This window comes from Prionailurus bengalensis, chromosome A1, assembly GCF_016509475.1.
Source record: "Prionailurus bengalensis isolate Pbe53 chromosome A1, Fcat_Pben_1.1_paternal_pri, whole genome shotgun sequence".
NCBI classification, from domain to species: Eukaryota; Metazoa; Chordata; class Mammalia; order Carnivora; family Felidae; genus Prionailurus; species Prionailurus bengalensis.
The window spans coordinates 179972789-179990085 of NC_057343.1; positions in this window are offsets into that span (position 1 = coordinate 179972789).

Consider the following 17297-nt stretch of genomic DNA (forward strand, 5'->3'; position numbering starts at 1 on the left):
ATTTGAACTCAATCTTCTTCCCTGGGCCTGGCTCCTAACCACTACACCACACTGCCACTCTTGTATGAATGCCCATGGACATTTTCTTGGGAAGTGTCTCTCATGCTGCAGGGACCCATAGCCAACCCTGTGTGCTCCAGCAGGATGCTCCTTGGACACTCCAGCCTGGGGATGAACTTGGTGGCCCCATCCACATCCTCTGGGAAGCTCTGCAGTCCCAGGGCTGCGGGGGAAGCTGGGCTTCAGTGGGATAGGAGTTTCCTTCTGGCAGTCACCCTCCACACTCCTCAGTACCACAGTGCTGCAGTGAAGGGCTTGTGCAGGTCCCAGCCTGTGCTCTGGGTGATGTCACTGTGTTTTACTTTTTCACAATCACTACCAGTGGGTGCCCATCTGGTGCCGGGGCTGTGATTGGGGTTCCGGGTTGGCCGACATACCCAGAAAGAACCACAATTGCTTGGGGCCTTCCATGTCCAGCAGCCAGGGAAGCCAAGCCAAGGAGTACTGCCAAACCTGCCTCCGATTCTGCCCACAGGGAGGAATTGGTGACAACAGGGCTCCCTCTGCCTTCTCCTGAGCTTTGGACATTAGTGCCTGGGGACCTAATACAGAGGATCCAGGACCTGGCCCTCCTTGCAGCTGTGCCTTAGAAAGTTCTAGAAGAAGTGCAAGGTGGTGGGTAGAGGAACTGTAGGGATGTAGAGAGAGGTCAGCATCTGAGAGTCTGTCTTTGGGCTCTTATCCTCACAGTATCTCCTCACTGCTCAGGCCGGCTGAAGAATAGGGGCCAAGATGGGGAGAGAAAAGGGAAGTCCCAGGGAACTTTGGTTTAAACCCAGGAACCCAGGTTTAAGCAGAAGGGATAAGTGGGGTATGATTCAACTAGTGTTCTAGAAAGATCTCTGAAGCAGTGTAGAGGTCGATACCAAAATCTGTATCAGTCAGGGTCCTCCAGAGAAATAGAACCAACTGGAGACACACGTATCTATGTATATATAACCTGTATATATATAACACATATAACCTGTATATATGTTATATAAAACCTGTGTGTGTGTGTGTGTGTATACATATACAACCTGTGTGTGTGTGTGTGTGTGTGTGTGTGTATATATAAAACCTGTGTGTGGGGGAGGGTGTGTGTATACATATATATATATATATATGGGTTAAAATTTATAGGTATATAAGGAGGGAGAAAGAAAGATTTCTTTCAAGGACTTGCTCACAGGATCATGGGGGCTGGCGAGTCTGAACTCTGAAGGGCAGGCTAGCAGGCTGGAAGCTCGGTCAGGAGTTGACGTTGCAGTCTTGGGGCAGGGAGACATCACCAATATGCTATGATGTGTGCCCAGAGGCCTCTGGGGGATCTAGGGTAGGCCATGCCCCTGAGCTGTGGGACGGTTTCTGCCCAAAGCTGACCTTGGTCTGGGCTTGTCTTCTCCTGTGTCAGCACTTCCCCTGCACTGCACCCCAAAAGCCATCAATGTATCTGTCCAATCTGAATTATAGACTTCTTGAAGGCAGAGGCTGTGCCTTATATCAGGGCACACTACATTAACACAATGCCTGGTTCATAGGAGGTGCTGAATAAATTTGAAAGAATTCATGAATTTCCACCCAGAACCCACACCTGTGTCATGTGTATTTCTCACCGTCTCCCATCCTCCTCCCTTCTGGACCTACTGGACACTCCTGAGCCCACCTGTAGGACAGAGGTGCTTACGGGCCATGGGGTATGGCCCTGGGGCTGAATTGTGGTTCTGACATTCACATGCAACCTGTATATAAATAAGGTTTGATGAACTGATCAATTGATTCATTCTTTTTTTTTTTTTTCACATGCCTATTCATTAAACTTTTGTATCTAGGTAAGCCAGATTCAGGCGCTGGATTCACACAACAGAGACCAGCTATGATCTCTGATCTTAACAAGGTCACCACCTGGGCAGGGGAATTCACACACACACACACACACACACACACACAAGTAATAATAAAACAATGCATCTTGAGGACAGTGATGGGAGAGGTAAGCACAGGGTGTTAAGGGAGCATGGGGAGGGACACCTCAGCCAGTTGGAAAGAGGGCATCTGGCTTCTGCTGGAGGGGAGAGCTGAGCCGAGCCTGAATGTTGTGTAAGAGTCTCAAGGTGGAGAGCAGAATGAAGCTGGCAGGGAGAAAGCAACCCAGGAAAATAGTCTGGCCAGGGCAGCCCTGGAGCTCAGCAGACTGCAAGGCAGAGATTTCTCAATAGAGCAATCCCTTGGCACTCCTGCTGGGAATTGAGTTATATTTCTTCCCCAGGCTTTTCAGCATCCAGGCCACCTGCTCATCTGGTTCTTGCCATAAAGAATTCACCCCGTGCCAGGCTGCAATGAGACCTTCCTCCCCTCCTCCTTTCTTCCTCTCCCCCTGGCTTGGCACATATCTAGTTCAGGGAGGCTGAACCAATGGGGAGGGACTGGGTGAGTGGCTGAGGAAGCCAGGAAGGACAGTGGGACAACCTCAGCAAGCTTGCTGTCTGCAGATGCCAGGCCTTGTAATCCACAGAAATCCACACCTGTCCAGTGCAGGCTTAGGTGTTCTCCTTTGCTCTTCCCATCTGTAAAATGGAGCTAGACAATCACATCCCAATTAGGTGAGAGCTCATCAGCCATTTTATGCCCTGAGCGCAGCACAGAACTGACCCAGGGGAGCACTGAATGTATTTGTTGAATAAATGAAAGGCTGGAGAAGACAGATACTAAACATGTGATTGCAAGTGGCAATCTGCTTTCCCTAGGCAAAGCAGACCAGGAGGAGGCTGCTTGCCTTTAGGGTCTCCTGAGGTTTAGGAGTGGTTTTGCTTATTTTGTCCTTGGGGCAGAGGCTGTGTCTTAGGGGACCCAGCAAACGGCCTGGAAAAGCCAATGAACATTTATTAAATGACCACCATATGCCAGCTGCTGTGTTTAGGCCCCTGTTGAGTGGGCTTTCTCTTGTACTTTTCACCACGGCCTCTCGCACAGTTGAGGGCCCTGAGGCACTTACATAACTGGTGCTCCTCAGACATTTATAGTTAGATCAAATCACTGGGTTTGATTTAGACCAGAGATTATAAAAGGATTTCATTTCATGGGCCAGCATCTCCTTGTATGGGTCAATTAATTTGAACACTACACTGAGAGAGATTCTGTGGCTGTAGTGGGCTAAATTGTGGCCTCTAAAATGATAGGTCCATGTCCTAACCCTTGGAACCATGAATAGGATCTTACTGGAAAGTAAGTGTTGAAAAATTTGGAAAATTAAATTCTCAGATGCAATTAAGTTAAGGGTCTTGAGATGAGCATATCCTGGATTACCTAGGTCCATCCTAAAATCATGGACAAGCATCCTTTTTTGTTTTTGTTTTTTTTACACATTAAGATCTAAGTGATATTCTTTTTTTTTTTTAATGTTTATTTGTTTTTATAGCACGCATGCACATGGGAGCAGTAGAGAGGGGGGGGAACAGAGGATCCAAAGCAGGCTCTGTGCTGACAGAAGAGAGCCCTATGTCGGGCTCACACTTATGAACTGTGAGATCATGACCTGAGCTGAAGTTGGACGCTTAACTGTCTGGGCCATCCAGGAGCCTGGTGAACAAGCATCCTGACAGGAAGCAGAAGAGAAGACACAGGGAAGAGGAGAAGGCCATGTGAAGACTGGGCAGAGCTGGCGGGAAAGCAGCCACAAGCCAGGAATTCCTGAATCCACTGGAAAGTGGAAGAGATAAGGAATAATTCTCTCCTAATGTCTTTGGAGGGAGCATGGCCCTGTTGACACCTTGGTTTTGGATTTCTGGACTCTGGAACTGCGAGAGAATAAATTTCTGCCATCATAAGCCCCCCAGTTTGTGGTGATTTGTTAAGGCTGTGCTAGGAAATTGATACTGCGGCCTTCCCAGAGCTCAACAGGAAGGGGCACCATGACAGATGGATGATGTCTGCACGGGCAAGGGAAGGCAGAGAGTATCGGCCAACTCTGATTTAGATCAACTGGGTCTTTGAGTGGGGAGACTTCGTTTGCATAAGCACATGCCAGATCATCCTATCACCATGATTCAGCACCAAATGGCACAGAAATTCATCAGGACTTCCCTCCTTTAGCTGAAGGGAGGCAGGTGAGTTGTGGGAAGCAGTGGCACGTCAGTATTCATTGTTGTTGGCTGAATGAAATAATCCTGGAGGCAGAAAACCTTTGGGGAACTTGGGAAAAGTGAAGGTAGTACCTGGTCATCTTTCTCAGTCCCCCGCCTGCCACCTCTAGGTAGAACCACCAAGAATCATCCAGAAGAGATACAGCTTGATGTTGGTGGAGAAGTCATCCTGGAATGGGGGCAGATTCTACTTTTGCTGGTGTCACCCATTCTAGAATCTAACAGTCATTCCTGTCATTCCTGTCATTCCTGTCGGGGTCTCCATCATCACCTCTGTGATGAGGGTGTGACTTCACACCAGCACTTAATCCTTGGTTTTCCTGTCCTACCCACAGCAAAATATCAGCCAAACTCACACTTCCAAGTAATAAGAGGGCAGTCCAATGTGGATTCAAGCATTTGCAGACATGATCTCAAGCCCTGGCTTTTATCCTTCCCTATGTGATCTTGGAGAACTTCCTATCACTGGTCCTAATTTTCCTCATCTGCAAAATAGAAAGAAAATAATATCCACTTCAAGGTGTTACTTTGAGGATTCAACTAGATCACAGAAATAAATGTGCCCAGTACATACACTTAATGCCTGTGCAAAACTGTTTAAATATAAAACATTGACACAGACACACAAAATCTGTTGACCTACAGAATTCTAGCCCCTTTACTGAATTCTAGACCCTTTTACCTGTTCCTATATATTTTGTCCCCTGAACCTTTGGTGATCACCATTTATTGAGTGCTAACTGTGTGCCAGGCACTGTGTCAAACTCTTTATGTGTCACTCAATTCAGCCCATCACAATCGCCAATCAAGTAGGTGCTATTGCTATACCCATTTAACAGATGAGGAAACTGAGGCTAAGAAAGGAAAGCAGCATGCCCAAAGTGACCTACTAAGTAGAAATTCTGTCTCTTAGCCATCATATGGCTTAGCCTCCTCACTGAGGACTCCCCTGCAAATGCTCTTTCGCTGGCTCGGTATGTGGTGAGTAGACCCCAGGGTCCTGTGATCCCTTTAGCCCACAGACTCCTTGGGGAAAGGGAATGAGCTCCTTTGTGTTTAGATCCCAAGCACTCCAAACTGAGTTTGGCATAGGGTAGCAATCGCCTAGGAGGGCAAAGTGAGTGAATAAAAACTGTCTTAACAAAGTGGAACCTTTGTGCTCAGACGAAGGAGATCTCAGTTCTTATCCACTTTCCACCTTTATTTCCTGGGTGACCCTGTGCATGCATGGCAGTTATTTCTTTTGTGAAATGGGGCTAATAATACACTCTTTTCTTTGACATGGAGGCAGGGCCAAGGGATCATTTTGAGAACGTTTCAGTTTGAGCAGAGCTAGATGATGCCTATCTGGTTCATGCCATGTCCCCAATAGCCCCCAGCAGACAATAGGTGCTCAGTGGTTATTTGCTGTATTAGTAAATGACTCAGTGCTCTTCTTGGCGGTTTCATAGTTATTAAAAGCTGCAGAATGAGCTTTGAACTGTCCTGGTTTGGAGTGGGGCTCTCCACACTCCTGTAGGAACCAGCTGAAAACAGGGTGCTGGGTTAGGGGTAGTCCATACACTCACCTGCTGTTGACTAGGAAGGGTTAAACCTTGGGCAGCTTGGTCTGGGTGCTCTCCAACCCCGCCTTGCCCCATTACTTTGCCTCCAGCTGAGATTAGTCCATTCGTTTACTCATAAACAGGTGGCACACTCCACCTGAGCAGCTAGAGATAAGGGCAATTTTCAAGCTGAAGCACTAAATGCTGCTCTCTGTGCCTCAGCCCAACTGCTACCTTTGTCTCAGGAGTCTGGGAGGCTGTCTTTTTTTAGGCAGCTCTGCATCCTTTGGAAACCCCATATGTTTAAGACCTGGGGGGGCCAGGAATGGCAACACAGACAGAAATGAAATCCATGATCAGGCTCCCAGAACTGAAGGAGTCTTGGGCCAGGAGAGCATTAGTCAAGTCCTGCCAAACCTGCCAAGTCAGGAGTAGTCTGGAGAACCCTCATTCCAGAACTAAGGCGAGATCTTCTCAAGGCTCCAGAAGCCTCAAAATTCTTTATTTCTAGTGCCATATAATCTCAATTCTTAGGACTTCCTCCCATTATGTCTTCCATTCCAGTGAGATAATAGGCCCAGAGATGTCCCTTAACAATCCTGGTTACCAGCAGCCCAACAATTCATGCTGGACCATGGCCTGTGAGTCAAGTCTGGCTCACTATGTCTTTTTGTATGGCCACAAGCTAAGAACAGTTTTTACATTCTTTTTTTTTTTTTTAATTATTTTAATGTTTTTATTTATTTATTTATTTACTTACTTATTTTTAAATATGAAATTTATTGTCAAATTGGTTTCCATACAACACCCAGTGCTCATCCGAACAGGTGCCCTCCTCAATACCACTTACCCACCCTCCCCTCCCTCCCACACCACCAACCCTCAGTTTGTTCTCAGTTTTTAAGAGTCTCTTATGTTTTGGCTCCCTCCCTCTTTAACCTTTTTTTTTTCTTCCCCTCCCCATGGTCTTCTGTTAAGTTTCTCAGGATCCACGTAAGAGTGAAAACATATGGTATCTGTCTTTCTCTGTATGACTTATTTCACTTAGCATAACACTCTCCAGTTCCATCCACGTTGCTACAAAAGGCCATATTTCATTCTTTCTCATTGCTATGTAGTATTCCATTGTGTATATAAACCACAATTTCTTTATCCATTCATCAGTTGATGGACATTTAGGCTCTTTCCATAATTTGGCTATTGTTGAAAGTGCTGCTATAAACATTGGTTGATGCATAGGGGCAGTTGTACCCCAATGTTTTTATTTATTTTTGAGTCAGAGAGAGACAGAGCATGAGCAGGGGAGGGGCAGAGAGAGAGGGAGACACAGAATCTGAAGCAGGCTCTGAGTTGTTAGCACAGAGCCCGACGCAGGGCTCGAACTCAGACTGTGAGATCATGACCTGAGCTGAAGTCCGATGCTTAACTGACTGAGCCACCCAGGCACCCCTGGTTTTTACATTCTTAAATGATTTTAAAAAATCAAAAGACGACTATTTTGTGACAAGTAAAAAGTATAAAAATCAAATTTCATTGTTCATAAACAAAGTTTTATTAGAAAAAGGCACATCTATTTACCTACAGTCTATGGTGGCTTTTGCGCTCTGCAGAGCTGAGTAGTTGCTGAGGTTCTAACAACTGAGGCCATTGCTTGGTGTGTTACAAATCTCAGGGATGCCACATGACACTGTCAGATGTGAAATGTGTAAAATCTATTTGCAGTTCAGCATTAACAGGTGAACATTTGCAATTGATTTTGATGGTAGGTGATACTCACTTTGAATCCCTATTAAATGAAATATTATCCCCATGAAAGACTTCCATCTTTTTTTCTTTTTAAAATATTTTTAAAATATTTATTCATTTTTGAGAGAGAGACAGAGCATGAGTAGGGGAGGGGCAGAGAGAGAGGGAGACACAGAATCTGACACAGGCTTCAGGTTCTGAGCTGTCAGGACAGAGCCCGACATGGGGCGTGAACCCATGAACTGTGAGATCATGACCTGAGCTGAAGTCAGACGCTTAACCAAAGCTGAAGTCAGACGCTTAACCAACTGAGCCACCCAGAAGACCCAGGAATCCCATCTTCTTATTAGTGGAAATGTATTTCAAAAATTGGGGCTCAATTATTATTATTACATTTTTTCATTAATAAGATTTGAGAGATTTTCTCTATTCTCTCTTGCACCTTTATAGTGTCCTAAATTTTGCTTCTTGGCCTGCAAAGCCTAAAGTGTTTGCTATCTGGTTCTTTACAGAAAATTTGCTGACCTTTGACCTAGACTGTGCCAGAAATTTCGTTATTTTCATCTCCCAACTCCACATCCTAGGTTGTCTTACATCCATACAGAGCCTAGCAATCCTTTACAGACTGTAGTCAAGTTCGGGTTCAAGTATTCTCGCCACCCTAAGGGGGCATAAAAAATTCACAGGAAGACCTGTTAAGATGTACCCCTTGTCCTGGCCTCCTGGACAGCTCTCTTCTCCCCTCCTGGCATATCTGGTTAATACTCTCAAGGAAGCCTGTCCTACTCACCAAGCGCTCATTGATTTTTCCTCTCCTCTGCTCTGAATCTCCATAGGAGAAATTTAATTCATCCTGGCCACTCCATGGATCAATTGATTCCAGACCAATGGAAAATTAATTCCCTTATGTAAACATTTATCAAACATCGTGTTAGTGGCTAGATCAGTGGGAGATCCAATTGGCATGGATCACAACCTCCAAGACCAAGTGGCTTAGGGATTCCAGATTCCCCTGGGAGTCAGGAATCTTGAGCCTAGATTTCGAGATACTGCATAAGTTCCACCACTTCTTAACTGTGTGACCTTCTCAAGTTGCTCTGTCTTGCACGGTCTGCATTCCTTCATCTACACAAGATGGGGCTCAGGCTGAGTTAGCACCAGGCTAACCCGAAGAGTTACTTTACACTAGCTAAGTTGGCAGTGAGGCACCTGTGCTGGGCTAGCACTGAGTACTGCCAATGTACTCCTTCCTTCCAAGCAATAAACCCAGTCCTCTAGACTCGCCCATCCCCAGCCTCAGACAGAATGTCTCTGTAAGCACTTGCAGCCATGTCCTCCCCACCTTCTGCCTCACCCCTCAACCGCAGGCTCCCAAGGATTCTGGAGCAGACTCACCTCCCATAGCCCCAGGCTCAGCCACGCCCAATTTCTTCATCCAGGATCAATTATTTTTTTCCTCTTCTTACCTTAAAGAGTAATAATGAATCACACTGTCAAGCCCACAGTCCTTTCTATTATTCCCTCTGCCTTGGATTTCCTCTTTGGTTGTGTAATTTGGCCTTTACAATATCCTTCCCTTGCTAACAGAACTCAAGCACTCGGGAGGAGGTGTTGGAGGACATTTGGTCTCCTAAGCCAGGAGCATGGGGAGTTCTTGATTCCTACCTCTCCTCACCCCCATGTCCCTTGGAGCTTTATTCACCCAATCCTGCTGCCTATTTCTCTCAAGAATGTCCCAAATTGACCCTTCCTTCCAAGCTCCACAGTCCTATTCTCTCCCTCTCTTGGTTTCCTGGGACTCCTTCCTCTTTCCCTGTAATCTACTCTCCACACAGCAGCTATGGGGACCTCTGTCAATGCAGGCCTGGTCACAAGGCTCTCCTCTCCTGCTTAAATCATTCTATGGCTCCCCATTACCCAAAGGATGAAGTCTAGGTTTCCTTACATATTGGTGGCTCACAGTGAGATCTGACATGATTTTTCTGTCCAAAAGAGTAGTTTCTAAAGTTGAATTTGGAGGGCTTTAGTAGAGACATAGGCTCAGCTGAGCCTGAAAGCATCTGAGTTTGAGTTGCCACTAGGTTCTTATTCAGCTTACCTCTTGAAATGGATATTTGTTACTCCCTCCCCACCCCCCAGATTTGCATCCAAGTCCTTTTTTTTCTTTTTATTTTTTTTAGGGAAGAATTCTGTGTGAGTCTTGGAAGAAAGCAGGGTCTGGATGCCACCTCTCCTACTCAGGCAGAGTGGAGGTGCAGGACCCAGCTCGGTCAAGTGCATGTTGCCCCTTGGGCTTTGAGTTTTGGGGAATGGCCCTGGTACAGAACTCCTCCTGAAAGAGCAGCAAGGTGCTGGCACTGTGGTTCTAAACACAGGGCCCCAGCGGCTGACCCAGACTGCAGTTCCTGTACCCAGTGTTCCTAGCCCTCGCCTCTCTCGTGAACCTGCTTCTCTGGCTTATCTTAGAGTCTAAGAGTCACTCACGGGCCTTCCTTTGTGTCTTTCTCCACTTATTGATATGCAAAGTGAGTTTCTGTGGCTACTAATAAGATGCCCAACTGCTTCCCCAAGTCCACACCATCTATGGGCCCTTTGTTCCCTAAGCTCAAAGCTCTGACCATGTTCTTCCACATCCCTAGAGATCTGCACCTGCTGGTCGTAGTGGGAGAGCAGCCAACCCTACGATGGGGGTTTTTTGTTCTGTGAGCCAATGAAATTTTCCTGGGTGGGATTTTCCATCCCTTGACACCCAAAGAGTCCTATTACAGTCATTAAGTCATAAATGTCATTAAATTTAGAAGACATTTATTGAGTATCAGCACTGGGTCAGGCTCAAGGGGAGATCTAAGGCACTAAGATAACAGGCACTAAGTCCCCTTGGCTAGCCCTGAATTGTTTGTCCACCCTGGAGCTGTTTCCAAGGAAAAAATCAGGTGCTGTTATTAGAAGGAGGAGATGGGGAATAGGTCCTGAGCAGAAAAGCACAGTAGTCTCAGTGGATACTGGTGATCGTCATTATCTTATTAATTCTGAAGTTAAGGAAATGTGCTTTCATTAGGAGATAAGGGACCCTGAGTGGGAGCAGACGGGAGACAAGCTGTGGACCGGGTGTAGAACCGGCCTTCTCCAGCGAGGGTTCATGCTGAAATCCCCAGTGCTAGAAAGAAAGGGCGGTCTAGACCCCTTGCTCTGAGGCCTGCCCACAGCTAACTTCCTGCTCACATCTACTCAGATTGCCCTGGTGCAGATTCACCGTTTTCAAAATTCTTAGAGAGAGCCACAGAGAGAGAACATGGGATGTCTTCACTACCTCTTCCCACGCCATTCTTCACGGATGAATTCGGGATGCTCCTAAGGCTGAAATTCAGAGTTAAACACCTTGCCCTGTCTAGTCAAGCTTTTATCAATCTCTCCCGTGTCTCTGTGCCTCAGTTTCCTCATCTGTAACATGAGACAGTTTGAGTTGACTGCACTATTGACCTTGCAAGACTGCTGTGAAGATCAAGCCTAAGATTCCAGTTTTGAAACACACTGAAACGTGCAGTCTGACAGAAATATCCGCCAAAATGATTTAGAAGGTAAGTATGTTCTGTCTTTACCTGAATTCAACCATTTGGATGGTGGTGCCTTGCTTTTAGAACTCCAAGTCCTTCCCAGGTCCACAAAAGTTCTGCCTGACCTGCCCCCACCAAATCTCCAACATTATCATGTGTCCCTTTCCGCTTTGGGCCTTCCTTCTGATCCTCAAAAATGGAAGACTCCCACAGGATCATGCCTTGTGGTGACCTCTCCTGCCTCACTCAGAGCTGTCCTCTCCTCTCTCCAGTCAGGCTCAGCCCAAAGCTCACCTCCTCACGGAAGCCTTCCCTGATACCTCACTTCAGGTCAGGGGTCCTGATGCACACACTTGTAGCACGGGACTTGGCCTTCTTCGCTCCGATCACAATGGCAGTTAATTAGTTATTTGCATAAGGGGTTGATTTATGTCTGGCTCTCCTGCTAGAATATAGGCCCCTGGAGGGCAGGGACTATGAGAGACCTACTCCGCGCTCAGTCCCATAGTCCAATTAAAAGTGTGTAACAAGGGGCGCCTGGGTGGCGCAGTCGGTTAAGCGTCCGACTTCAGCCAGGTCACGATCTCGCGGTCCGTGAGTTCGAGCCCCGCGTCAGGCTCTGGGCTGATTGACGGCTCAGAGCCTGGAGCCTGTTTCCAATTCTGTGTCTCCCTCTCTCTCTGCCCCTCCCCTGTTCATGCTCTGTCTCTCTCTGTCCCAAAAATAAATAAACGTTGAAAAAAAAATTAAAAAAAAAAAAAAAGAAAAGAAAAGTTTGTAACAAGTATTTACTGAAAAAAAGAAAATGAATAAATGCACTAATTAAATAATTTAATTCCTTTTCTATAGTAGATATTGGGGTAGATACTGATTATATCACATATTTTACCCAAATCAACGGATTGGGTAGAAAAATCCAAAGGCAATTGGGAAGCATTAACAGATTTACAGGCAAATCTTCTCATTTAGAGAGAAACTTCATGGAAAGTATCATCACTAGTAACTTTACAATACAAGCTATGTAGTGGTCATTTGGGCCAACAGGCAGGGAAAATCTTCTTTTGTAATAGTCAGGAACAAAAAAAATCCTGAAGCTGCATCCAATATTGTCTGTGCAAATACTTAGTAAGCATGTACTATTCATAAACTGAGCAAATAATTGGGGAGTGCCTCCCGGGTGCCGGGCTCTGTGCTGTGCCCTGGGATGGCTGAGATGAACCAGACAGACAGTGTCCTGCTCTCAAGCAGTCTAAATGGGGATTCGGAAAACAAACAAGTAAATAAATGACACAGTCCTGCAGAAAGTGTTTTCAAAAAACCCACTTTCGATGAATCATGAACCGCTCCATAAATCAGGCACAGCAGCCCAACTGTACAGAGGGGGGACTGAGGCTCAGAAAGAAGTGATCCACCCAAGGTCACCGGGCTCATGAGTGGTGGGGCTGGAGTTTGTTCTCCTCTTTGTCACACAGGGACTTTGTTTCCCTCTTTGCCTGGCACTTCTTGTGGCCAGATTCGTGTGGAAGATGCCAGAGGCTTTGGTGATTGAGATGGAACTGGAATTTTGCATAATAAGGATTTACTGAGCTGCATCGGGATGGCTCAGTGTGTAGAGCATCCAACTCTTGATTTTGGCCCAGGTCATGATCTCACAGTTCATGAGTTCGAGCCCTGCGTCGGGCTCTGCACTGACAGCTCTTGTCCCCACCCTTCTGGAAACCAGGGTACCATCATCTGTATTTTGGGGAAAAAATAGCCAATTTGAAGTGTTGTTGGTGCCCTTTAATTGGCAGACATATTCAGGGGTGGGCCTGGGGTGGCTGTGAGTCCTTCAAAGCATCCTGAGCTTAGTCTCTTCTATTTCTCCCTCCACACAAACTCTTGTCCCCACTGCTCTCCCCTTTAGTAGTGACAAAATCCAAACTGTTGCCAAGTCCTGTGAGGTCCTGCTAGTTTCTGCCCCTTCACTTTGCTCACCACCCCGGTCTTGGGGTTATTCCTCAAATATGCCGTGCTCTTTTCCTCTCCAGGATCCTTGCACTTTGCTGTCCCCGCTGCCCTGGTGGAGTGGTCTTCTTTCAGCTGTCTGCATGGCTGGCTTCTTCACGTATCCAAGTCTCTGCTCCAATGTCACCTCACTCACTGTCTGAGCCCTGACCCTGCTTGGGCTTACTTTATAGCAATGATCACTACCTGGCCTAGTATTCAATGCTAATATAATTATATAACCTGCTTATGTTTTTTGGCTGTTTCCCCCATTAAAAATTAAGTTCCACTAGGGTACGGACTTTGTTCCCTGCTGTGGCTCCTACACCTAGTTCAGCACCTGGCACAAAGTAGGCGCTAAAGAGAATCTTGTTGAATTAATTAAATTCACAAAGTTAGAGGGACTCCCCCCTGCCACTCCACCCCGCTTAGCTAGCTAGTCCTTTGGGTTTATAATGAGAAGTTTCCCCTTGTTTTAGGACCCACAAGGGCACCACCTGTGTTGTGTTTCATGTGAATGAGTCTAGCTATCCATGTGGGGGTGAAGTAGTATCTTACTGTGGTTTTGATTTGCATTTCTCTGATGACTAATGTTTGCAAGCATCTTTTCATGTTTTATTGGCCATTTGTAAACCTTCCTTGGAGAAATGTCTATTCAAATCCTTTGTCTCTTTTAAAAATGGGTTGTCTTTCTGTTATTGAGCTGTAAGAGTTCTTTATACATTCTAGATACAAGTCCCTGGTTAGATATACAATTGGCAAATACTTTCTCTTACTCTGTGGCCTGTGTATGCACTCTCCTGTTGGTGTCCTTTGAAGCATGCAAGTTTTTAATTTTGATGAAGTATCTAACTTTTTCTTTGTTGCTTGTGCCTTTGGGTCAGATCAAAGAATTCCCTATACCTTCTACTTAGGTTCATATGCTTTTATGTCTTAACTTGAGGTCTTTGATCCAGTTTGAGTTAATTTATGTATATGGTGTGAGGTAAGGTTTCAACTTTATTCACTCGCATGTGGCTCTCCAGCTGTTTCAGCTTCATTTGCTGAAAAGATTTTTTTCCTTCTAGCGAATGGTTTGTACCCTTGTCAGAAGGAGTGGACAACAGATGTGTGGGTCTCTTAACCTTATTTCACAGGTCCCTATGTCTACCTTTGTGACAGTACTACACAGTCTTAATTACCGTTGCTTTATAGGAAGTTTTGAGATGAGGAAGTAGAAGTCCTCCTACTTTGTTCCTTTTTTTATTTTTTATTTTTTTATTCAGGATTGTTTGTTCTGGATCCCTTATAGATCCATATGAATTTTAGAATCAGCTTGTCAATTTCTATAAAGTAATCGTCTGGGATCCTACTAGGAATTGCATTAGATCTGTAGATGAGTTTGGGGAGTGTTGTCATTTTCACAGTGTTAAGTCTTCTGATGTAGGAACGTGGGAATATATTCATTCTTGAAGGATATTTTCTTGTGTCTTATGTTTGTGACTCAGGCAGCCAGTCAACAATGACAATTTTGTTCTTTCCATGGGCTACTTAAAAAAATGGCGAGGGGCCACCATAGACTCTTGGTTACTGTAGGGTCGTTGAGTCCCTAGCCTGGATGCTGAGCCAGGAAGCCAAGGCCTTATTGATGGGCTCTTATTGAGAGAGTGTAGAAAATGTCACCAGGTCAAGGGTAGGATTCATGCAGGTAACAAGAGACCAGGCTTACCTGAGGTGAGGGCCTTTATCATTGCCGGCAACATCTGTCACAAGTGCTGGCCAACCTACTCCTTCCAGAATGCAAATCACACCTGGGCGGTCCCATAGGAGGGACCACCTGCTCCAGCCAGACACAGATGGGGTTGTCCCCTCAAGGAAATGAACAGGAGAGAGCTGCCATGTCAGCAACTGTCAGAGCAGGAAAAGGTCTGACACTTTACCTCCAGTAACACAGAGTTGCCCAAATGCATCCCTCAGGCATTACTTTTGCTTGTTCGTTTTGAGCCATAATCATGTCTTACTTATAATCTCTTCACTTGCTATGTTTTCTTGAAATCAAGTCACGGTTTCCTAAAATAAACATATTGGACCTTTATGTCATTACTTTGCAAAGCGAACCAGCATCTCTTGCTATAGAGAGAAGGCAACAGTAAAAGTAAATACAATTAAACAAACTATTATTCAATTATCATGGGATATCATCTCCTCAAAGGGCTGTAAACTTCTGTTAAAAAAGGAGATTAGCAAGATTAGGGAGGTGCTAAAGACAGGCCGGCGCCCAGCTGGGGATTTCTCCTCAACTGAAACCAGGCCTGAACAGGGAAAAGACAAGCTTTGGCCCAAGGATCAGTGTCATTTAACTCCTTGTCTATGAGTCACCTAAATCATCTTGTGTGCACCAGTGCCATGAGCCCCACATGCTCGGACACGCAGCTGTACCTCATCAAGATTTCACAGGCATTCCATGAATAGTGAGGAGGGTGAGATGATCACCGTTATACTCATGAGAAACTTGTGGCCTCAGGGACTTGTCTCATACAGTGGCAGGAGCCAAGGTTTGGACTAAGGCAGTCACTTTCCAAAACATGCATTGGTTTTATTGTCTGCTGCGTCCTCTCCCCCCACGAATCCAGCTTCTGGGACCCCAGCATGGAAGAGTTAGATTCAAGAGCTATCTCTCTTGGCCCCAAGTTCATTCCATGTCTCTCTTTGTGTCAGTAGTTTCTCTCCCACGTAGGCTGGACTGAATTGTCCCCCCAAATTCATATGTTGAAGCCCTAACCCTAATGGGACTGTACTTGGAGACAGGGCTTTTAGGAGGTAATTAAGGTTAAATGAGGTCGTAGGGGTGGGGACCTAATCCCACAGAACTCCAGAAATGTCTCTCTGTCTGCCATGTGAGGTCACAGCGAGAAGGGTGACCATCTCCCAACCAGGAAGAGGAAGCTCTCAGCAGAACCTGACCACACTGGCACCCTGATCTTGGACTTTCAGCTTGCAGAACTAAGAAATAAATGTCTGTTGTTTAAGCCATCCAGGCTATGGTATTTTGTTATGGCAGCCCAAGCTGATGAAGACACCAGATCTGGGGGATTTAGGAATCTACGTTGTCATTGATATGGTCTCACCGACACTCCATGACAGTGCAGACAGCTCACAGAACCACCCTGGTCTCTCACACCTGCTCTGTCACTAGGGTAAGGCCTCATTCTGTATGCCCATCATCTGAGAAATGGAGATAATTCTCATCTACCTGTCAAGGTTCTTCTGGCCATCAGAATATGATTGTGGATGTAAAACAGATGGTCAAAGCTAAAAGGAGCTTAGGAGTTTAGTTTGTTCCACTCTTTCCTCTTCCAGGTGAGTAACTTAGGTGCCTGAGGGCCTGGGCCACATAGGGCCCAGGCCAGAGCTTGGGTCGGGGTGTTCTCCCCACTCACCCACCCACCCACACACACACTGTCAAACGCTTTCCTATCTCCAGGCACCATACTAAAGTAAAAGCTGCTGGAGAAAGCGAGACTGCTCTCCTTGTAGCAGCAGAAGAGTCATCTGTGTCCAAACTCACCCTGACGTGGATTGTGCCCTCTCCCCGCGGGCTCCACAGTCCCAGCACCGAAACGGCTGGTTATGCTCTCTTCCCACGGTTAGCCCTATTAACATTCCTCTCCTCTCTGCTCCACGTGTCCCATACCAGGCCATTACCCAGAGCCAAGACAGCACCATGTGTCCCTGTCATGTCAAGCTCCAGAAGAAAGTGCCCCCCACCCCCCTTCATTCCAGCAGAACTCTCTGCCGAAGGATGCCACTCTTGTGTTTATGGCACCATTTGCTTCCAACCATAGTTTCCTTCAGAATGTGTGGTCTTTTCTAAATAACGGCCACCTCCCCTCCCTTCTCGCCAGAGGTGAGGCAGATTGAGAAAACTGGCAGGGCAGGGCCATATATGGAAGACCTGGTCACAGACCTGGCAGGGTGGAAGAACTTGGCATGCCTGGGCGGCTGGTACCCAGCAATTTGCTCTGAGCTGCGTTGGCTTGGTCAGGCAGCCCTATTAGGAAGATTAGTATTTCTCCTTTCCCTCTCATTTTTATTGTTGAAGGACCTTGGGCTTTTGGGCCAGATAAACCTGGGCACAAGTCTTGCCTCTGTGGGAATGTGAGCAAAACAAGGTCTCTAAGACACCTTTCCTTACATGTTCAATGGGGAGAGTAATGCCCACCTGACATTATTATTTTAGCATTTGGCTCATGGGAGGAGCTAAAACCATAAGAGCTCTAATATGAGCCCTTGCCTGTATCAGCACT